A 25,569-nucleotide genomic window follows, 5' to 3' on the forward strand; every position below is an offset into this window, starting at 1 on the left:
AAAGCAGTATGGGGGGATGCTGGAACGAAGTTTCCGCACCTAGAGATCAGTGTGATGTCGTTATATGCCCTAAATCTTCCTTCACGCAGATCGATAAGACTTAAAGGCTTATCGATATAACTTCCTTGAATTGGCCTCTAGACCTTTGCAGAGGTCTACGACTGGCTTTTGTGGACCTTGAACAAGCTAATCAACTACTTATGCGCATCAAATATTACTCTTAACCCAACAATTACTCATATGGGCCTAAGTGTTCGATAACTTTCACATACAACAAGATAATATTCGCATAAATAGTTAACATCAATGGCATTCATATAACGATATAAATAATGTAAAGTCTCGCATCAATACATCATTATTTCATAAACCCATAACAAAATAAAGCGCATTCTTATAAAATAGATGTAAAGAGATAAACACTGGTATTTCTGCAACAATATTCTTTATTAATATTCAGTTCAGCTTACAGACCCAAGACTTACCTATGCACTCAGCTACAGGGGTCTGCATGCTCAGCTATGGACTTTACTCTAGGCCTTTGCGCACACAGCTGCAGAGCCTTCCTTCTACTCTAAGACTTCTATGAGCTTCCTTCTACTGACCCCTTACATTCGTCTTCATCTTCTATTACTACCTTAGACTCTCTAAGGCACACTTATTTATACAATCCCATGGTCTGCAGACCATGGGTAGATCTACAAAAAGCCAACTCAACTTACATAAAGAAGGGCAAAACCCTTTATGACTCTTTAACTATCTACGCGCTTCGCGACCACAATTTGCAGAGACTTTATATTTTATACATCAAAACTTGGGCTTTCTACCCGAAAACTGACCCAGGGGACCCCATCCCAATAGGCCCCCAACACAAAGATTGTGACTCACCCTCGAGTCACTTAGCTAGCATGGAGCTCTTGCTGCAAAGATCCCCCAGCTCCACTTGTGCAACCGCTACTTCAGTCACGTTCTATGTGGCTTCTGTAGATTTTAACCCCGTATAGAAATTACCTGCATACAAATTCTAAAACATAGAAAATAAACAATGTGAGAGCATAACACATATAACACATATACACAGAGATTTTCCCCTGGATCCCAAAATCGGGACTACCATCTTGATTTTTCATTATGTTCCTTTCAATGTTACAATACATATTTATATATGCCGAAGCATCCAATACCATGGACCAAAAACCATCGCGTCCAAAACCATGGACCAAAAACCATTGCGTCCAAAACCATGTGTGAAAATCATGCACAAAACCATAAGTGGGTCCGCCCAACCTAACATAGGGTCCAAAACCAAAATTTTCTAGGGCACTACCCCAGATCCCATAGAGTGGGGTTACCTACACCCCTCAAACCCACTGTGGCCCCCACACTACACAATCAGCGCGATGAACGGGGGGCTCCGCCCCCCTTCTAACCCCCTTGTTAACTACATGGGCTAGTCGTGGAAAGAATATAACACAACCCAACATTCTCCCACTTGTTGTTTTCTTTCCACAAGGGGCCCCAAGAGAGCTTAGTCATTTATCCAACCCTGCAACACCCATTGTTTCTATACACCAAGAGAACTCAGAGTTCACAGATTTTGTCAATGCATCTGCAGTATTCTTCAAAGTGTCCACCTTTATCAACAACACCTTTTTGTCTTATGTCATATCCCTCACAAAGTGATACTGAGCATCAATGTGCTTTGTCTTTGAATGGTAAGCAGGGTTCTTTGCCAAGAAAATTGCACTTTGGATGTCACAGTCTATCCTTATAGCTCCCTGTACTAACCCCATACTTGAACACAATCTCTGCAACCAAACTGCTTCCTTGCTTGCATGAGTGGCTGCCATGTATTCTGCCTCTATAGTTGATAGCGCCACTACAGATTGTTTCTTACTCATCCAAATGACTACATCTCCAAATAGGTTAAACACAGACCCACTTGTAGATCTTTTGTGATCTAGATCTCCAGCCAAGTCCGCATCAACAAAGCCATGGATATCCAAAACTCTATCCAATCTTGGTCTTCCTTGGCAGTACAAACCATAATCACTAGTGCCATGAAAATACTTGAAAACCTGCTTCATTGTTGTCCAATGCTCCTTCCGTGGTTTTAACATAAACTTGCTAAATACTCCCACTGCATGTGCAATGTTTGGTCTAGTACAGACCATTGCATACATCAGGCTACCAACCGCACTTGCATATGGAACACGGGACATGTCCTATTCCTCTTCTTGTGTCTTGGGACATTGTTTAGCAGATAAATTTACACCTATAGGAATAGGAACCTTCACCGGTTTACTATCCTGCATATTAAACCTCTGCAGTATTGTCTCGACATACTTCCTCTAGTTTAACCAAAGCTTCCTCTTTGCCCAATCTCTTTCAATTTCCATGCCCAAAATATAGTTTACAACACCAAGATCTTTCATATAGAATTTTGAGGACAATTGGGTCTTCAAATCCTGGATAATTTCTTTGTCATTTCCAACCAACAACATATCATGCATATACAAGACCAGATAAATAACACAGTCACCAATTAATTTAAAATACACACAATGATCTGTTTTGCTTCTGGTGAAGCCAAGTCCTCGTATAAATGTATCAAATTTCAGATACCACATCCTTGTGGACTGTTTTAACCCATACAAAGAATTCTTTAACTTGCATACCAGTGATTTATTACCCTTCACCGCAAAACCTTCAGGTTTCTTCATGTAGATCTCCTCTTCCAGATCCCCATGATGAAATGTTGTCTTCACATCCATCTGTTCTACCTCAAAATCAAAAGCAGCAACAACAGATAAAAGTAATCTAATAGAAGTTACCTTGGCAACAGGAGAAAAAATATCACCAAAATCAATTCTCGGCACCTGGGAATAACCTTTTTCTACCAACCAAGCTTTGTATTTCTCCACCTTTCCTTTTGCATTTGTCTTCTTCTTGAACATCCATTTGCTACCAATAGGTTTCCTTCCAGCCAGCAACTCCACTAGATCCCAAGCCTCATTCTTGTGTAAAGATGCCATTTCATCAACCATTTCCTCTTTCCAAGGTTTTCCATCCTCTGAATCTACTGCTTCCTTCACATTTTTGAGATCATCATCAGTAATAGATAAAGAAAAATTTGAACAGAAAGCAGATGGACTATACCTTTCTAGCTGCCTTCTTTCTCGAACTGATCTTCTCACAACTGGAGTTTGTGGCTCTTCATCTTCTGATTCCGCCTCTATTGTAGAGTCTGATTCTTCCTCCTTTAGCTCAAACTCTATCTTCTTAGGTTCCATTGGTTGGACTTCATGTTTAATAACATCTTTCACCTCTATGAACACCACATCTCGGTTGTACACAACCTTCCTTGTTACTGGGTTCCAAAGCTTATAACCCTTTAAACCATCCTTGTACCCAATAAAGATGCACTTTTAATATTTACTATCCAACTTGGTTCATTTCTCCTTTGGAACATGTACATATGCATCACATCCAAATACCCTCAGATGTGAAATAGAGTGTTTCTTACCAGTCCATACCAGAATTCCTGTCCTAACCCGGCACCACTGAGCATGCTTCTTGCCATTTCCATCAACGTCTTGTTCATTCTTTCTGCAACTCCATTTTGTTGAGTTGTATATGGAGTAGTCTTCTGTCATGCTATACCATACTTCTTATAGAGTTCTTCAAATTCCTTATTGCAAAACTCTCCACCGTTATCTGTCCTCAACACCTTTATCTTCTTCTCTGTCTGGTTTTCCACCAAAGCCTTAAATTCTTTAAACCTATCAAAGACTTCAGATTTCTTCTTAAGGAAATATATCCATGTATTCCTTTAGAAGTCATCTATAAATGATACATAGTACATAGACTTACCCAATGATGGAACCTTCATAGTTCCAAACACATCACTGTGCACAAGCTCTAATATATGTTTCGCCCTCTTACCACTAGAGGGGAAGCTCACCCGATTCTGCTTCCCATGTACAGAATTTTTAGAGAAATCAAAATCCAGAGAGTTATTACTCATACCTTCTACCATGCCTTTACCATGAAGTATTCGAAGGCCCTTCTCTCCAATATGTCCAAGCCTTTGATGCCACAACATGGTCTTCTCTCGAGAGACCACTAGATTATCTGCTCCACTTTCAGGAACCACAGAACTGTTGCACCCATCAAAAACAGCACTACCTTGCAGCTTGTATAGAGTTCCAATCTGAACTCCCCGCATCAATACCAGTGCTCCCCGAATCATCTTGCAGGTATCCTTCTCGAACATTGTTTTTACACCTGTATCATCCAACTTGCTTACAGAAATCAGATTTCTGGCCAATGTAGGAATATGTAGAACACCTGGAAGTTTTCTAACCCTTCCACCTTGCAACCTCAACTTTACTTTTCCGCGACCAATGATTATAGCCTTCCTATCATCCCCTAAGAAGACATCACCACCATCATATTTCTCATACTCGCAGAACCACTCTCTATAGGGAGTGAAGTGAAAGGATGCACCTGAGTCAATCAACCATGCCTCATGATCTACATGTGTACTTGAAGAAGCCAAGTACACATCCCCACCTTCATCTAGGGTGCTTTTCGCCTTTGTAAAAGGAGCACCATCAGATCCCTTTCCTTTATCAAGAGCTTTAGATTTATAGTCCCTTTTGTAGTGCCCTTCCTTTCCGCATTTCCAGCACACCACCTTTACAGGTTTTCCTAGAGATTTAGATCTCCCTCTAGATTTAGATCTCCCACTCGATGACTTATTTTTGTTTCTGTTCTGGGACCGTCCTTGTACAAACAAGGCATCACCACTCTGGCTCTCCATATTTTTACGTCTCATATCCTTCATCAGTAAGGATGAGACTATTTCATCAAGCTGCAAGGTAGTTGCATTGCTACCTATTACAATAACTAGACTATCCCACGAATTTGGTAGAGAACACAACAAACTAATGCAATTATCTTCATCTGAAATTTTGATATCAACAGACGATAACTGACTTACTACAGTATTAAATGCATTCAGATGCTCTGTCACCGAGTCTCCATCAATCATCCTCAAGTTATACAGCTTTTTCTGTAGGAACAATTTATTCACCAAAGACTTAGATTGGTACAAAGTCCCTAACTTGTCCCACAAAGCCTTCACCGTAGCTTCCCCTGATACATTCAGCAATACTGAATCTGATACACACAATCTGATTGTGCTCTTTGCCTTCCGATCCAACTTCTTCCATTCTACATCAGACACTCCCATTGGTTTAGTACCCAGATCTACCGTGATCCACTAATCTTTATCCACCAACAAATCCTCCATCTTGAGTTTCCACAACTCAAAACTCTGACCATAAATTTCTTGATCTCTATTTTTTCACTACTCGCCATCTTCTTTCACCACCAGAATCAATCTTGCAGGTCTCCCACTGAACAATGTCTACCACAGGCCCAAGCAAAACCCCTCAGCAACAAAGGCATCCCCTTGAAGCCAAAATAGCTCATATAGCAAATGTAGGTTTTAACCCCGTACAGAAATTACCTGCATATGAATTCTAAAACAAAGAAAATAAACAATGTGAGAGCATATCACATAAAACACATATACACAAAGAATTTTCCCTGGATTCCAAAATCGGGACTACCAGCTTGATTTTTCATTGCATTCCTTTCAATGTTACAATACATATTTATACATGTCGAAGCATCCAATACCATGGACTGAAAACCATCTTGTCAAAAACTATGGACCGAAAACCATCGCATCCAAAACCATGTGCGAAAATAATGTACAAAACCATAGGTGGGTCCACCCAACCTAACATAGGGTCCAAAACCAAAATTTTCTGGGCACTGCCCCGGACCCCATAAAGTGGGGTTACCTGCACCCCACAAACCCCCTGTGACCCCCCGCTATGCAATCGGCACAATGAAGGAGGGGCTTCGCCCCCCCTTTAACCCCCCAGTTAACTACATGGTCTAGTCGTGGAAAGAATATAACACAACCCAACAACTTCCTGCTTGATCTATTCCACCAGCTACTTTGTGGCTAGTCCTGCACTCTCTTGCTTGATTTTTTGCTGCGTACTCTGCAGGTTCACAAATTTATCCTGAATTTTGGCAGAGACGATGTAGGCCTCATCCAACTAGGGCCCCAATCTGGCCTTAAGAACAACCTCTTTCTTTTGCGTTGCTTCCACCTGTGTAAGCAACTACTTCACCTCCTGCAACTTGGAAAGGCGTTGTGTTGTAGCAATGGTGTGCGTTGTCACCCTCACTTTATTATATTTCTCTTAGAGCTCGTGGAATTTTGTATTTAATACCTATAGCGTGGGATCTTCCTGTAGGGCTATGACTACCTCCATAGTCTGCTCAAACAACATGACACAGTTTGCCACTGCGGCATCCACCATTGCGAATCTATCTTTAACAACAGCTTTGCATTGTTCCCTTACCTTTGGCGGGGTTGAAGGTTGTGACTTCAACTCCAGTTCTGTTATCTTGATGTTTTACTTGAATTGAACTCTAGCCACTTCAGCCTTGGCATTACACATGCCCGCAGCAAGCTTTTCGATCTTTGCTTTCAACGACGCTTCCTCTGGGATATGCAATTCTGGCATCATTCTGCATGCTTTTGTCACTGCGTTCACCAGTTGGGCACTCTACACCTGAATTTTCTCCTTGGACTAGAATGCCTTTGAATTATTAGCAAACATTTATTCATTGTTCACTCTATATTCACTTATGAGGCTTAGTACACACTGCTCCTGAGCTATGAACTCTGTTGTCACACCTGCCTGCAGCATGTGAAGGTACTCATTGGGGAGCGCAACTAGGTTGAGGCTGATTTTCTTCAGAGAACCCATGATGACCTTGTCATTGGCCGCCTCTATGCTCAAGGATCCATCTGGCAATGCAATTTCCCTAATATCTAGTGATCGAACCATATCTACTGCCTGAGTGATCCTTGGTGCCAAACTAGTTGATGCAGCACTGATCTGCCATGTGCCTACCTGCATCTTACTTGTCTAAATCTGCAGCTCATGTAGATACTTCTAAATAGTACTCAGTGCCTATTGTTGCTGCTATTCGAACTGCTGGAGCAGTTCCACTATGGTATCATGCACCTTGTTGCCTATTTTGTCCAAGTCATCGTCTGTCAAAGTGATCGGATCCAACGACGACTTTTACACTTTTGATTTCTTCCGCAGCCCTTCCTTTCCTTGTTCCCTATACCTTTTGATTCGAAAGGGAGTGCTCTACCCCTCCTGACCACCACCTCCCTGCTCTGACTACTCCTCCTCCACTGTTTGGGGTGAAGGGGACTTACCACTCTGCTCAGAGTCGTGCTCTTCCTGTTCGGCCTGCTGCTTCGCGGAGCGCTCTGCTTCCACCTGAGCCTTCTCCTCGGCCTCTTTTCTATGCTTCTGGGCCAAGTGTTGGACCTTCTGCTTGTTTGCTTACTCCTTTTTCTTTTTTTTAGACTTGTTGGTGCATGTGGCTAGATTAGATGGAGAATGCTAATCTATTGTCCAACAATTAATCTTTTCCTAGATGATGTTGTCTGTGGCCAAGTACGGCAAGTCAAACCATTTTTGTTGCAGATTCTTCCGCACTCTGATGTATACATGGTGGAAATCTGCTTTGAACTCTGCATACTTCGAGAGTTGTTCAAACACCATCGGAGACAACCACAGATTCTAGTTGATGGCCATGCGCAGACTAGCCTCCATCAAAACCCAGAACACTTTGGTCTTTGTGACCCGCACAACATCTTTTGTGGCCTAGAGGGATGCAAACTATGCAGCCTCCAGCAATCCCTTGTCCATGGGAGGAAACTGACTGTCCTCCAGCAGATCCCACACGACTAATATGATGGAGAGTAATAACCACGCGTAGTGGAATGTTTTACTCTCATCCTGCGCCTCTCGATAGTTCGCGAGGAACTCGCTACAAAGGTAGCGCGCCCAATTGAACTTCACACCCTCTGTGCATTGTGCAACCAAAGAAATCACTACCGTCGGAACCTCGTCCACATAGAATTTTCTCTTAACTTTTCTGGCTAAGATTTGTGTCACTATTTTCACTGAAGGGTTGGTGATAGATGTAATAGAGTACCGGCACAGCTTATTCACTAGTTTGAATTTTGCCTTCATCTTTTCAGTGAGGTCACGCTCACTGGTCTTTCTACCAAACTCCATGGCCAGATTCAACCCTGAGTGCGGCGACAGCGTGATCCGATGGATCAACATATAAGTAATTGGGATCGATGTGCTCATCCACAAGCATCCATCATGCACCAAGGTTAAGAACTGTTTGATAACTATGAGGTTGATGTTGGAGCGGTGGTAATGGGGCACCCATAACAGGTTTAGCAACACTGACTGATTCACTTCGCAAATCCAGTCCATAGGCTCCAGCGCGGTGACACTTGGCTCCTTGTAAAATACCCTTTTCATGTAGTTTTCTATTGCCAAGTGGGGGAACCTCTCATGGTCTGCCAAATCCCAGTCTTTCAGCTTTAAATGTGGAAGCGCGGACCTTCAAATATAACTGTCTCCAGCAACAAGGGTGTGTTGATCAAGAACTTCTCTGCGTCAGGATCTTTGGTGATTTTTACTTTTCCCTTGTGCGGAGGGATATAATCCGGCAACTTGGATATAGGATCCACCCCCTCGGTGTCTATGTCCTCTACACCCTCTTCAGCCTCCAAATCCACCACTTTCCCCTTATCCTTTGCACTTTGTTTTTCTTTCTTCTGGGCCTAGGTAGTAGCATGCTTCCTCAGTGACTTGTGCATTGACATGGGATTCTTCTGCTTGTATTTCTTGGGTTTGGGGACTTCTCTTACTAGTGTAGGCTTCAGCCTAGGTCACCTCGGCACTGTAGGCGCAACAGCTAGAGCCTCCATGCTCATTACCTCTGGAGAAGCTCCATCAGAGGTGACAACTCCTCCAATACTAATAGTCTCTCCTAGTCCAGACATTGTGCTAAGAATAAACTGCTGGGTATCCTTGGGTAACTTATCAAATACAAAACTACTGACCAAATCAGCGAAAACCTAAGGATTCATAAATAATCGACAACTCAACATAGAAATTATAAGGATGCAAAGTATTTTTCGCTGGACAGCCACACGTAATTTAAGAATTCAAATTCAAATTCGACCATTCCCCCCAAAATCCATCCATAAATGATGATGTGGCAACAGATTTCCAAATAGTTTACTCTTAAATTCAACCTTAAATGTTTCCCCGCCGCTCCTCTTAACCATCTCCTCACTATCAAATCATGAACAATGACTGTAACAATCACTTTCTGGATGTGCTGTGTGGTCTCTCCCCCTATAATGCATCTCCCTTCACGCTTCTTCTGGTACTGTGACATCATCTTATTTCTCACATCCCCCCCTATCGCATAGCTCTACAACTCGGGCAATGTAGTTTATAGTCCCTAGCCTCCTTACAGCTGCCTGGAGCGCTAAGACTGTGCTACCATCATGTAGTCATTGGGTTGGATCCCCTGTGTATGGCTTCAATCGGCTTCCATTTACCCTACGTGGAAATGGATCTCCATTCAACTTTGCGAGCTAAACTTCTCCACCATCTATAATCTCTTTGATAACATATGGTCCCAGCCAGTGCATCTAAAATTTCCCTGGAAAGTTATCAAGCTTATTGTCATATAATAAAACCAAATCATTTACATTGAACGTGCGCAGTTTGATGTGTTAATCGTGCCAAGTTTTTTCGCGTTCCTTCTGAACCTGCTGATGGAATCCAACCAAAATCCTATCTTCCTTGAGCCCCATTAGCTGCATGAGCCGTTATTCTAAGGCTCCGCGGTTCGCCATTCCTATGGAAGCCACCATGTGTAGACTAGGCACAATGTATTCCATAGGCATCATAGCTTCTATGCCATAGACCAACCTAAAAGGTGTCTGACCAATAAGATTTTTACAAGTAGTTTTGCAAGCCCATAATACTACTGGTATGTGCAAGTCCCAATCATTTCACTGCATGTTGCAAACCTTCATTAGCACATTCTCCAATATCTTATTAAAATCCTTGACTATTCCATTGGCCTAAGGATGATATGGTATACTCTTCTGGTGAAAACCTGGAACTCTTCGATTAACGTGCTTATCGTTTCATTGAGAAAATGCATACCGCAATCACTCACCAGTACCTTTGGGTAACCAAACCTGGTCAACGCATATTCAAATAGAAATTTTGTTGTTGTTTCCCCTGTACAGTCCTTCACTGGTTGTGCCTCTGCCCATCTGGTCAAGTATTCGGTTGCCGTGATGATATACCGTGCACCTGTTTTCTTTCCTGGAGGCTGAATCGGTCCTAAAAAATCAATTGCCCATTTCTCGAATGGATGCAATGACACCTGTACAGTCAAAGGCATCACATCCCTCCATGATGGTCTACTCATCCTCTAACATGTGTCACATGCCCTACAATATGCTCTAGAGTCTTTATGCAGCGTCAGCCACCACAACCCAATGCACAAAATCTTCTGAGTTGTTACTTTTCCCGCATAATGCTATCCTGCAGCTCCTCCATGAGCTTCAGTGAGGATACTGGTTCATTCAAAATCAGTCACATAATGTCGAAGTATCTCATCTGATCCCATCTTATACAAATCACCTGTGATCACAAGAAATTTGTCGCGTGCACCACCAATTCTTTCTTCTTCTAACTGATGTATCCTTCTGGAGCCATTCCTATGGTCAAGAAATGGATAATATCCACGGAGTGATTATCTACTATGCGCACCACAAAGAGCTACGTGTCAGGTAACCCTTCCTCCAAATTAGTAGGCTCCTCCCCTGTTTCGATGTGCGATAGATGGTCTGGACCTGCATTCAATCGCTCTGGCTTAACAATTGACTCAAAATCATATTCTTGAAACAACAACAACCATCTGCATATTTTCTCACCCAACACAAGCTTATTAACTAGATATTTTAATGCAGAATGGTTTGTGTACATCTTGAAATGTCCGCCTAGCAGGTAATGTCTGAATTTCTGTAGCGCGTACACCATAGCCAACCCTTCGCGCTCTGTCGTCAAATAATTCTTTTCTTCTTTTGACAACTTCCTGCTTGCAAATGTTATAGGGTGATCCATATATCCTTCACTGGCCTATGTCAACACTACTCCTAGCACAATAAACGAGGCATCCACATGCACATGAAATTACTTCTTCCAATCCGGGAAGACTAAGATTGGCGGAGTGACCATTTTCTCCTTCAATAAATCCTGACTCCACTGACATTATTCATCCAAATAGAATGTAGCGTCCTTCTTCAGTAGCTTTTCCATAAGCACGGTAATCTGAGCATAACTTTTGATGAACTTCCGATAATATCTAGTATGAACTAGCGTTTCACGTAGCTATTTAACACTTATTGGTGCCTCCAAATTAACTATGACTGCGATCTTAGAAGGGTCCACCATTAGTCCTGGATTTCACACCACATGACCCAACAAGATCCTGAAAGGGACGCATAACAAGAATTTCTTCAGGTTTAGCACTATCCGATACCTTTGGCATGTATCCAACTTCAAGCGAAAGTTGGCTACATGGTGCTTTACCACCCCAAACACTTTCCAATCATCAAAATATATTCCAGTAATTTGTGAATGAATTCCTTGAACGTTGCAACAACTATGCGCTAGAAGATCACCCGCGCATTCTTAAGTCCAAAAGGCATCACTGTATACTGGAAACATCCCCACTTTGTCGCAAAGGTGGTATTACTCCCGCATTCTGGAGTGATCTTAATATGATGGTATCCAGAGAAACCATTAGTGAATGAATAGGCCTCCTGCCCTCCAACATTATCCAGTACTTCATCTGTGAATGAAGTTGGAAAAGGATCATGAAAGCAAGCATCATTAAGCTTCTTGAGATCTATTCAAATCCTTATTTCATCCATCTTCTTATTTTCTTGAACTACCATTGGACTCAGCCAATCAAATTCCTCAACCGGTTCAATAATACCTGCTGCAAGCATCTTGTCCAACTCCAAGAGGACATTTTCCTTGTGTTTGGGGTTAAGCTGATATGGCCTTTGCTTAACGGGCTTTACATCTGATTTCAAAGTTATTCATCACTCCCAAATCACTTAGGATTGCTTTTAAGTTCGAAAATTTGGTAGGAAATAAGTCCTGATATTCACAGAGCAACTCAACGACTTTATCTACTATAGCATCATCCCAGTAATCTCCAATATTTGCAAACTTCAGCCCTGCCTCCGTGCTAATGTTTACTTGCCTAGTTTTCAGTGGTGCGGTGATATCTGGATTCTCTATCTGCAGTCCTTCAACTTCGCGATGGCATTATGCCTCTGGAATGTTAATATTCCTTGGATCCTCATCATCTCCTTCAGTCATCACATTATAGCATTCTAGGGCATGACATAGCTAGGTGCTCCAACTGGTTGAATCAATTCTAAAGGATCCTGTGGTATTTGAAGAGCCTTAACCTCATGCAATGCTTCATTGATGCTTTCGAACACATCCTCAAAGATGAAGGTCATCAAAAATACTTCTCTTAATATGTCCCACTCCGCAGTACCATGGCAGAGCTTTGTTTCCAAGTACCAATTCATAGGAATGATATCCAAAGTGTGACAAAAAATATGCACCCACTCTGGCCGTAGCTTCGTTCCATAAATCTTAGTCCATTTTGCTAAATGATCACATGGATCATTTCCTCCATTATATTTTTCAGTTAGCCAAACTTTTGGATGACTAAACCACGATCTCATCATTCTTTTGTACTCGTGTCATTCATCAAAATTGTCTTTATGCATACCCCACCACAGTGTAGGCGTAGCGTGCAACACCAAATCCAACGCTCGGACATGATGCTTTTCAAGCACTTCCCTTTCAAATGCATCCAAAAATTTATCTACATTAGTCAAACCATCATAATAAGGTAAATCTCTTACCTCCGATGACACATAGTGCAGCGATTTAGTCATCATATTGTAGCGCAACGTAGATACTTCGTGCAACCTATTCTGCCAGTGCTCCAATTCTTCACCTGAATATGAGTTACAAGAGATTTCATGGTCCCATGCGATTCATCCATCAGCTGTTGGATTAACTCAATTTTCATCTTGTGCTTTAGTTTTATAAATCTGTTACAAATCATCATCTCTTTCCTCATAGTCATGGACAGGTTCAGTATAGCGTAGTCCTTCTACAGGGTCCAATAGTACTACTGCGCAGAGCGATTTCCTTTCGAACGAAATCTTCTGCTTCTTCAAATTAATTACCCCATTCATGTTAATAGCCCAATCAATTCCCAAGAGCGCACGGTATGGATTGTTGTCATCAACAATCTCTATTACTTCAAAATTGGCCAACGTGCTCGTACCTTCTATATCTATGGTCACTCCATGCAATCTCCCCACAGGGATAACCTTCTATATATTTTCCATCCTTAATTGAATCAAAGACCACTGCAGTGTAGGTCTCCCCATTCTTTCCCATGTATGTTTAGGCAAAACATTCGCATCCAACCCCAGATCTAGAATAACTTGGTCCATCTCATACTCTCTTATTTGTTCAGTGCCTCATCTCAGACCATGTTCTTGTCTTGTGTTTTCCTATCTTTCTGATTGCGCGATGTCATTCAGGAGCACTGTCCTTACCAGCACACTTATTTATTAGTTATTGAAGCCCTTCCATAGCCTTGCTATCATGCAATAACTTCATACAAGTCTCCAATAAGGTAGTAAGAATGGAGGGATCAACCTCTTCAAATAGCTTGTCCTGACTTCTTGAGGTAGAGGCCTCAGCGAAGCTTTTCTTTACTTCCATAAATGTTTCCTTCACATGCTCCAAATCAAACCCAGCTTCCTTTTCTAGAGCCTTGTGAACACACTCACTTTCTTCAGGTTTATTTCCTTTATCATCACCAGTCATCATTCCTTTTTGCAGCACAATATTCACATTGGGATCCTCCTTGTGGGGCTCGGCCCTCATCATCTGTAAATTCTAGGTAGGTTTCTGAGGCTGCGCCTTCTTCTCCCACATCTTAGCTATCAGTATAGGGCATTCTTCTATCGCGTGGTCAAAATGAGTACAGTATCAACATGATGGGTGTGTTTGTCTCGTACACTCCCATGCGTAGTGTCCTAGAACTTCACAATTATAGCGAATAACTTGCCCTTAACTTCTACCAGGTCCTCCTCCTCCTCGACCTCGTCCGCACCCTTGATATCCTCCTCATGCTCCCCCAACACCTTAATCTGGAGGTCAAGTTTCTATTTTAATTCGATATGTGGGCATTCTATCCATCATCAATTCATAGCTACAACAATTACGCTCATCGTGGCCCACCGATTTACAGAAATTGCAGAATAATTGTTGTGGAATCTGTAAAAAGTTTTGCAGCAAGTGACAATTGTTCATTACATGTTTTCCAGCTACCTGGCAGATAGCGCACCACAGCGCGGGCCATGTACTTGGTCCTACAGTAGCCTCCTGTTGGGCATGGAATCCCCCCACAGCATGTTTTGGGGCTTAAAGCCCAAGTTTTGAGTGATATTATTATAAATCTCCGCAAATTGCAGGTGTGAAATGTATGTTAGAGTCATATGGGTATCCGACCTAAGATTGAATGTAATTTTGGCCTTGGTCCACGGACCATGGGATTGTATAAATAGAGAGAGGCTCTAAGTTGTAAATCAGATAGGATGAGAATAGAATCTAAGAGCGAAGTATGAGATAGAAGTACAAAGCAATTATCTAAGTGTATCTTGGGTCGTAGTAGTAGGGAGGGGCTCTACAGCTAAGTGCGCGGAGGCCTAGTAGACTCTGCGACTGAGTGCGCGGACCCCTGCAGCTGAGTGCGTAGAGCGGAATAGAGTATGTAACCGAAGGAAGAGAATAATAAAGAGAAGTTTTATCTGAATTCTGTGTATCTGTTCTGAGTTATTATATGTTTGATGTAATTTTCAATTATATTGTTTATTTACTGCGCACACTTATATGAACTGTGAATATCATTAAGTATAACCAAAATCATACAAGTAAGCTAAGTTAATCAACTAAGATGGGGTTACTAGCATGGAATTGGGTAATAACATTGTTCGGCCCTCTAGTAGGGTTACGCAAAGGTAGCATCTTAGGCTGAGAGGTACGCGTAAGAGCACATAGCAAAGTGCGCACTGGGTCGAATCGCGGACCACTAGAAACCATCAAACATCTCCTCGGTGTGGAAACCTGATTCTAGCACCCTCCCATACTACTTCGGGTGAGACGTCAATACACGCTCCATGAACTGTTACTGAAAGGAGCAGTAATACTGGGATTTATTTGCCTAAATCACCTCTGAACCTGGGTCAGGCCATAACAAGCCAACAAATGGTTTCGTTGCCGGGACCGGGATCTGCATGAGGGATGTCTAATGTTGTGTCACTGGAATCCAACAAAGAAAGAAATTGAAGGATGGATGGACAGAAATATTCACGAGTTTTGTAGGTTTTAACCCCGTACAGAAATTACCTACATACGAATTCTAAAACACATAAAATAAACATTGCGAGAGCATAACACATAAAACACATATACATAGAGATTTTCCCCTGGATCCCAAAACTGGGACTACCAGCTTGATTTTTCATTATGTTCCTTTCAATGTTACAATACATATTTATACATGCCGAATCATCCAATACCATGGACCGAAAACCATTGCATCCAAAAACATGTGCGAAAATCATGCACAAAACCATAGGTGGGTCCACCCAACCTAACATAGGTTCCAAAACCAAAATTTTCTGGAGTGCTGCCCCCAGGGAAAATTTTAAGAACCACCATAAATTTATATGTATAATAAATGGGTTAATCCCCATGATACATAGGAAAAATGGGAGGCAATTTTATCAATAATATAATATGTATATATAAATTTTTTGGTGAATCTCTCACCAAATTATATTATCTTGTATAGTGATGGAGAATCTTTAACTGAATTATAAAATCTTGTAAGATCTTGGCAAATCTTTTATTGAATAATAAAACATTGTGAAGTCTTGGTGACTTTTTTGTTAAAGTATGAAACCATATATGATAATAAGAAAACATATTCATTAAACTGTAATATACTAACATACATGTTTGGAAAAAAGAAACATAATTTTCTCTTCCTACAAACAATGTTCCAAGTTTCAGTGGCCGTATTTGTCATGGTTCTTACAATACACTCTTTCATATCCTTCTATTAGTTTTGATAATATTCCACAACAAAGTTCTTGTAGGTGTTGATATTGACAATGAGTTCTATCAAGGTAGGAGATATTAATATTTTTTCTACAACTTTTGTCAAGCTACCACTTTTTTCAAGTTATCAAATTTATTTCTTCTTCCATAGACTCCAACTGTGAGATAGAAAAAAACACATCAAGTTTGTTTACCCCAACACACCAACAAGTAGCAAGCCCCAACTATATTATATAAGAAAGTATTAAGTATCCCAAAGGCTTGAAGGGGATCTAATTGAAAGAAGTGACCATTGTGAGAATCCTTCCAATCAATATATGAATATATAAATGTACATTTATTATTATTTTAATTGGAAATATTCAAGTAAATAATAAAATTTAATTACGTCTCTCCCAATCTAAATTGCTTATTAGCATAATTCACTACCCTCATAAGTCTCACATTTTTTAACAACGTTGTAACATGTAGATTAATTTCCCTTTTGGTGAACAATCTCCACCTTTTAGGAAAACATGGTGCAATGGCTCCAACCACTACAGATCATTAGGACAAACTAAGAATAGCACAAAAGATGAAAGGTTGTACAAACCAGCTTATTTTTCAAACAACTAATCCAACATCAGTACCTAAACTTTTTCATGAAGATATCATATTGAGAATGTTTGAAAAATTGTGAGAAATCTTCTGCGAGGGTCATGCGGAAAGAGTGATAAGGTTTCAGTGTTTTGAATTTTTTTTGTTAAATCAGAAAAAGTTAAAAACCAATATTAATGGAGATATTGGTATTTTTTACTAAATTTTGTGAAGTGATTAAATGTAGCTTTAACCATTCACTTTAAGATGTTTTTACAATGTAATTTCCTAAGTCTATTTAATATCTTCATTATCATAAAAACCAACCTATATCCATCTTAACTCCACATCTACCACTCTTAGGGGGATGAAATCTATTTATCCCTCTGAGCACTTGGTAGACCCAGAATTAAGATGGATCTAAGATGATAGAATTCCCCTTTAAATAGTCTATGCTCACATGAATACCATGGTATTACCATGGGTCAATACCATGGGTTATCATAAACCTAGAGCTTAAAAATTACTAATAGTAATTTATAAAAATTAACATAATTAATAATTGATTTTTATTTTATTTTTTATTTTAACCAAGTTAAAATGTTTAACATACATTAAATTACAACATCCATTTTTACTCTTGATCCACCAAGCCCTGAGAGGGACCAAATATTTTTTCACTCTATGCTAGTTTGCATATCACGATATTTGATCCCTCTCGGGGCTTAGTAGATCCAGAGTAAAGATGGATCTATGTTGGTTTAATTCCCCCATTTAAATAGGCTACATTCCACATGAATACCATGGGTCAATACCATGTGCCATTTTTATTTTTATTAATACTAATATTAGGGTTAATAATGTTTTTTTGCATGGTATTAATAATAATCTAGCCCATGGTATTTGGCCCATAGTATTTTTCCCATAGGTTTCACCTAAATATAACGCATTTTTTGAGTGTTCGTAAATATAAGGTGACTTATGGAGTAAATATAAAAAAATGTTTTATTTGTTTACCATACCTCTCGTTTATTTATATTTTTATTAATTTACCATACCTCTTTTACAAATATGGTATTTGGCCCATAGGATTCACTTAAATAAAACCTCTTTTTTGAGCCTTCATAAATAGAAAGAGGGTTATGGACTAAATATAAAAAGAGGTTTTATTTATTTACCATACGTCTAGTTTATTTATATTTTTATTTATTTACCATACCTCCACTTTATTTATATTTTTATTTGTTTACACCCTTGCATGTATATAAGGTGACTTATGGAGTAAATATAAAAAATGTTTTATTTATTTACCATACCTCTCATTTATTTATATTTTTATTAATTTACCATACCTCTTTTATAAATATGGTATTTGGCCCATAGGATTCACTTAAATAAAACCTATTCTTGAAAATTAGGACGAATGGAAGGTTGTAACTCCTAATTTCAAGGGATAAATTTACCTTTTTTACCCTCTCCCTTAAAATAAGGTGGGCTATTTGAGGCGATTTGTAAAAATGTACTATGATACAAAATATTCACCCACTAAAAATTTAAAACCCCTTAATTTCGCCAAAGGGTGAACATTCGCCCCTAAACTTTTCCATGGTTGCCCCGAACCCCATAGAATGGAGTTACTTGCACCCCTCAAACCCCCTGTGACCCCCCAACAAGAATGCTACAACTCCTGGGATACCAACTGTTTCTACGAAAATTAGTGTCTTGTTGAACGACTAAACCTCTAGGTTTGGCAGCTACCCTAGAAACAACAGTTTAAAGCAATTCAATGATCTTTCCTATGTGTAACAGATAAGAGAAAGATAGTAGAAAACCAACCTGGAACTTTCGCTTGATCCCTTGCCTAATCTCTCTCTCCATTGGCAGATCCCGTAACTCCTCCCCGCACTTAACACGCTTAGAGAGTACCTGCACAAGTACAGCAACAAAGAACTATCAAAGCATCGTGATCTATTGTAGCATAAACATTATAGAATCAGATATATAATGAACAGATGAAAGCATTCACAATTACACAATCAATTGGGAAAAATCCTGAAGAATTTTATTAATAATAAGGAGAATTACAACCCAGTTGTCTAATCCAGTGCCATCCTCCCAGCATCAATCCTTCTTCACCTCATCAATTAGCAAGAACACACCAACAATAATATAATGCTCTCTCCTCAATACTAAAAATAGTAGCACTTGCAATTCACAACAATTCAACCTCTTGATCTCTTGAATGGGAGATCCGTTTATAGATGCTTGCAAGGGTGTGAGTCATCCATGGGGATTGCTTAGTGTCATTCCACTTGTTACAATTGGTTCCACAAGAGAGGGGAATTGGAGATGGTTTCCTAATTCCCTTGGTCATCCTTGGGAGAATTTAGAGAGGCAAGTGGCACAAGAGAAGTTTCTAGAAGATTCCATGAGCAACCAACTAACAAACTATCCTGGAAATTTTTCCATCCTCTCCCATCTCACCCTATAGAAGGCCTAAACAGTATGCATCACACTTTGACAGTGTAGTAGTCAATATGCATCGCACTTTGATAGTGTAGCACTCAATATGGTTCAGTTTAGGCACTTTCTGGATGATTTTTGAGATGGAACTTTTGGGGAATGATGTATTCAGATGACTAAGTTTCTTTAGGGTATGAAACAACTCTTTTAGGGGTTGATGAGCCCTAATACATTGACATATAAGTTTGGGGTTGATGTGCCCAAATATGTGTATAACAGTTGCCCCCTAAAGCATGAGGTCGTAAATATTCATGTCGGGTGAAATGCTTTATCATGAGGATCCGAAGTTTCAAACTGGAAGGTGACCTACATAAGTTAAAATACAATACATCATCATAATATGATTTTTCATGGTCTAGCTGAGGGAGGCATTCCCATGCTCAGCTTTATAAGTTTTCATTTCATGTACATAGATCAGATAGTCATCTGCAGATACAGACTGGTGATTCTACAGATATAGAGTCATCATCAATGATTAGGATGACCATCTGTGTAGAGCCTTTATGCATTTGATGTTTTTGTATTCCTGAATATATTGCAGCCCGGATGGATCAAACTAGATCTGGGGTCTTCAAACCCGTTCAATCTTCGCTCGATGTATAAGTTAAACCATGTGAAGAGATGTTCTGAAGTTGAACATGGAAAGACATCACCTGATTACCAGCCAATGATGTGAGCTGTTAACATATGTGAAAGGAATCACCGATAACGATAATAATCCTCAAGGTACTACAATACAGTTCACGTGGTGTGAATACATGATCCGATGTCGAACACCACGCAAAATCTTTCGGTCAAAGGCCATTGATGTCAACCTGTCGTCGGAAGTGAGAAACTCGCCATTGATGTAAACAAGATTCAAAGCACTAGAACGGTGTTTCTAAGTCAACTTCTTGGTTAATGAGCTGATGTCGACAAGAAGCGACTCATCGTAGGAGGGCCTTGATGTATCACACATCTATGACACGAAATGAAGCAAATGATTTCTAGAGGTGAAAATGAACTAACGACACAAGGTTCAGGAATGGCGGTCATGAAAATATGAAGGTTAGAGGTATTGCAATGTATGGGACATTTAACTGGATGACTTCTCTTGAACATGTCAGCGAAACTGAGATGAATTGGTAGCGTTAACCCCAAAATATGGATGGTATGAAAGACCAATGGTATGATGACCAGTGAACGGAATAACCCAACCCAACTCAATCATGGAGATGAGGTGAAAGTGTCATGTTCAAGAGCGAATTGCTACCATAAACTCTTCAAGATTTTTCCCCTTTTTCCCTATTCATTGCTGACCAGTACCTCTTTATTTTTGTCAAGCTTGAGGAGGATAACATATGCTTGTTCTATAATTCGCCCTTCCGGCAAACCCATCGCTATTTGATGTTTTAACAAGTCTAGCGATAGTGAAACTCGGTCTCATCTATATGGACAAGTTTGTCGCTATTATTTTAACAAGTTTAATGACAAAGACAACTCGGTCCTTTTCATGTTTAAAGAGTTTTAAAATGGATGAAAAGAAAACTCCATAAGTTCTTTTTAGTAAATTAATCCCTTAGGTCCGAAAAAGGATAAAATAATACAGGAGGGATGACATTTCCAATACTTTAACGAGCCCGAAAAGGCAAGCGCTCGACAATCTTTTCATGTTTAGAGAGTCTGAAAAGGGTTTAAAGAGGACTCTATTTTGAGGAACGAGTGGTGTCTAGGGTAGCAACTGGCTCCGGTGATGTTGGAACTTCTCAAAACATGTTGATTTATGTGAAGAGGTTGGCTAATAAGACCACTCATTGCAACTGTTCCTCAAAAAAGGGTAGATCAACCAAGTGAAAGCGTATGATCGGCTAAAGAGATGGTGGCGATGGGATGAAAACAACCAAGGCACATATGATAGAAAAGGTTTATAGAATGGAAATCACAAGGGTTAAAAATTGAAAATGGGTTCATTTTTAGACAAGCTTGAACCATAGGGAACTATGCTTGGATTCAGTTTCATTTTTACACAAGCTTGAAACGAAAAACTATGCTTAGATTTAGTTTCATTTTTACACAAGCTCGAAATGAAAAAACTATGCTTGAAAATGGTTTGCATGCCCCCAACATGATGAAAGGGAGAGTCTCCTGTAACCAGATGGAAGTCACTGCGGTGAAGCAAGATGGTTATCCAACATCTATTTGGCTTCGTCTAGATAGGCAAAGGTGAATGGGGTGATTCCCTTCACATAACCTACAAGGAAATTTAACTTTACCACTAGGTGCATGCCCCCAAAGCTTCATTACATTCACCTAAGTAGACTACTCATGGCTATCAGGTGGGTGGAATGAAGGTTCATTTACGAGATCAAGTGAAAGACTCAATTGGGATTTTATGAGATCTAATCAAAGACTCGACTTGGAAGTTTGCTTTAGGGTACCTTGTTTCATTTTTTAATGAGCTTGACACAAGACAAGGAACTATGCTCATACCCTTAGTTTCATTTTTTAATGAGGTTGACACAAGATAAGGAACTATCCCCGTATCCTTAGTTTCATTTTTTTAATGAGGTTGACACAAGACCAAGAACCATCCTCATACTCCTTGTTTCATTTTCTAACGAGGTTGAAACAAGACAACAAACTATCCTCAGACCCTTGTTTCATTTTTTAACGAGGTTGAAACAAGAAAAAGAACTATCCTTGGACACCTATTTCATTTTTTAATGAGGTTGACACAGTAAAAGAACTATCCTCATATTCAATCACAACTCGTAAGAGATCATGAAGGAGAGATCTGGTTCCAATGCCCCCAGTACATAATGTACAACATCACTGAATTGATCGTCAATCAATGCAGATATGGAACAGGTTGCCACATAATTAACCCGTGGCAGGGATGATACCATTGGTATAAATGGACCATTTAGGGACGATGGTTGATTAGGAGCTAGATTTGGACCGGGAAATGAAAGTTGGTCAACGGTGACAATTCTGCCTTCATGCGTGAAACAAATCACTCGAAAGAGTGTTGAAACAATAGCTCCCATGTTATAAACATAGTCGCGCCCTAGAAGTAAATTGTAATCTAAAGGGCCTGGAACTACGATCACGTTTAGATAAACGGTTTTTCCTCCCAAAGTAATAGGTGACTAAGGGAGGATCCCTAATGGTCGACTCATTCCTCTATTAAAACCCAACAGATTCTATGTAGCAAGCACAAGCGATGGCGAACCAAGCGCTTTCCAAGCAGTTGAGGAAAGGATACTCACTGATTCACCTTCATCTATAATAGTTCCAGATACAATCATATTACAAACTTGTACTATGATATGGAAAGGCACATAGGAAGGGAGGCAGAATCCTGCTAGTCAATTCCAATCAAAGGAAGTGACTAGACTACTTGGAGGGGGTACCATAGAAACGGGAGGATTAACCCTTTGAGTTACAGGAGTGGGAGGATTTTCCTCCTGTCTTGATGGAACAATAGGATTGCCCCCAAGTTCATTTGAATCTGAAGAAACAAAAAGAACCTGAGTGGTATGGTGTTCACTTTCTTTGGAAAAGGTATGATTTACCGAAGGTGAAATCGGGTCAATTGTTACCTTGACCTGTTGATCTTGGTCGGGTATAGACTCATAGGATTCGCTTTCAGAGAGAGTGGGTTCGATCGATGGTTGATTTTGGTCAGTCGATTCATCAACTAGTGAAGGATTTAGGGATAGCTTTCTGTAACCAGATGGAGGTCTCTGCGGTGAAGCAGGACAGTTATCCAACACTTTCTTGGCTTCATCCAGATAGGGACAAAGGTGAATGGGGTGATTCCTTTCACATAACCTACAGGGAAACTTGACTTTTCCCTTCTTCCATGAACTTTACTATCACTAGTTGATGGTGTGTCACCAACATGATCTCCAGAAGTTGATGACACAAGATGATGTGAACGGGAATACCATTCTTCTAAGATCTGAGGAATATCAGGACAACTTCAAAGAAGATGGTTTCCTGCACAAAACTTGCATGGATATCGAACTTTGTGAGGCCTGATGGGAGGTTTATCATCAGATGTTGCATTCAAAGCAATGGTTGCTTAGTTGTCCCTTTGCTAAATTTGCTTCATCTTCTTCTTCTTCCCTTTATTCTTCTTCTTAGCCACCTGGTTGCTAGTACCAATACTTTCACCAAGCGAAGAGGAAGAAGGGGAGGAAGAAACAAATGAGTAAGAAGGCAAAGGGCCAACTAAAGGATCAACTAGAGGTTGATTTTTTCTAGTTGGAGGTGTACTCGATTACGGAGAAATCATGACATTTTGAACCAAGGAGGTTGAAAACAACCAGACTAGCAAGCCAATGGTAAATCTTGGAAGGGACAATGTAGCCATATAAGGAGCACCAATATTTCTGAAAGAATGAAAAGGACTAGGATTCCCATCAAAAGGAATTCCTTGATCGGTGGATTTCAAATTTGTCGCCATATGTTTCAACCTAAGATCAACTAAGTAATAGGGATGTTATTTTGTGGTCAATTTATTTTAACGACACTTGGACACAACTTTTCTTTTTCATTTTTAAAGAGTCGAGAAAAAGCTAAAGATGACACTAGTCACCTTCGATTTTTAATGAGCCTGAAAGGACAAGTGCTCAGATGGACCTTTTCTTTTAGAGAGTCGAAAAGGAATGAAAGTGACTACTCTGGAGAATCTAGACAAAAAGGTTTACCAAACCAATCGCAAAACTGCAATATACACCTTTATGACAAATTAAAGAGAAACTACCAAGGACTTATGTACGACAGTCAATCTTCCCGAATGTTGTGTTCAGTGCATTGTGATCAATAAGGCAGTAGATTCGGTTTCCTATGGATAAAGGATTTAAGCCTATTGTGGTCTCCCAATATATACGTGATGGTATGGGGAGCACAAGTCTGTGCTATCACTTGTCATATCAAAGAGGAGGAATCACCCAACCTTCAATGAAAACGATAGCCACTAGGTTTAACGACGTCGGAACACGTCTCTAGCCTAGACCTCTAAATGTGTTGCGTTAGATTCCAAAGCGTTGTTAAGTTAATTGAGGTTCATTTTAAGTTGATCTTTCTTAAAATTTTGCCTTTGAGGGTTCACCGCGTGATGTATGTTCGCAATTCCTAAAATGCAACTATCATGATAAACAAACTTTTGATTTAGTTTGAACGATGAAAACCTTAGCTACTAAAGGATAGAGCAATCAGATCTTTGACAAAGAGCAAAGAGCACATCTAATGCAATTTCCCTAGCTATTCCTATCAAGCATTCACAAACCAAAATACTAAAATGCAAATGCATGTATTTGTTTTCAGCTCTCCTTAATGTGAATGATTCAAGAAGGAAAACTAAATGCAGTAATGACTCAAAATGTTTCACACAAAATGACAATTTCGACAATTTTTCTTCAAAGAGAGAAAGGAAGACTCAAAACGACACTTTCAAGTTTGAAGAAATATCTTTCGACACTTTGAATGTAAACAAACGAAATTAAATGCAACAAAAAATATTTTAATCGATTATCAAATGAAGGAGGATTGTGCGACACTTCAATTTTTTTACGAAAATGGAAGATTTCACGACACTTTTTCTATCAAAATTACAAATCGATTAACACCACCTTTTGAAAATGGATTGTAAATGAGAAACAAATACACAAAAACATTTACTAATCCTAATCTAAATTGAGGCTGATCTGAGTGATGTAAGTGGGCTTCAGTGATGAGACATTGTTCATATTTAGCAAACAACCAAACAAAACTGAAAACTAGTCAAAAACCCTCAACTCCTAGATGGGAAATTGAGTTCAATAAATCATCACACCTGGCCTTTGAAGAGGGTGAGATGCATCTCACCTTACCCATTCGGGAAGTGAGATGCATACTAAGTCACAATGGAAGACAGTGTGATGGTCCAGGGAACGATTTCTGAAAGTGTTTTGGCTCAAATTTGCAGAAATTTTCAATGGATTAAGGTTGGTTTTGAGGAGTAAAGGTAAGCAAAGTATGATGGAATGTATTGAGAGGTTACTGAGCTACCAAAAGGGCTTATAGATGTGTTTTTGAATTAGATGTTTAATACATAAACTAAACCAGAGATTGACTGAAGTAGCATTCATCTACTACGCAATTACATAACAAGAGCGGTTCGAAGGCTTCCTGGCTAGCTTCAGACTCTGTCTATAGTTTATATAACAAAACAACAAACAACAAATAAACATCTGGTTTA

At 39.8% G+C, this 25,569-nt stretch overlaps 1 pseudogene; it reads right to left on the reverse strand.

Moving 5' to 3' along the window:
• Nucleotides 1-8,866: 8,866 nt before the first annotated feature.
• LOC149166212 (uncharacterized) overlaps nt 8,867-25,569 on the reverse strand; it is a 32,955-nt pseudogene continuing 16,252 nt past the window's right edge.

Source organism: Pinus tabuliformis, chromosome 5_1, assembly GCF_031772625.1.
Source record: "Pinus tabuliformis cultivar Carrire ecotype Pingquan chromosome 5_1, CPIR1, whole genome shotgun sequence".
NCBI lineage: Eukaryota > Viridiplantae > Streptophyta > Pinopsida > Pinales > Pinaceae > Pinus > Pinus tabuliformis.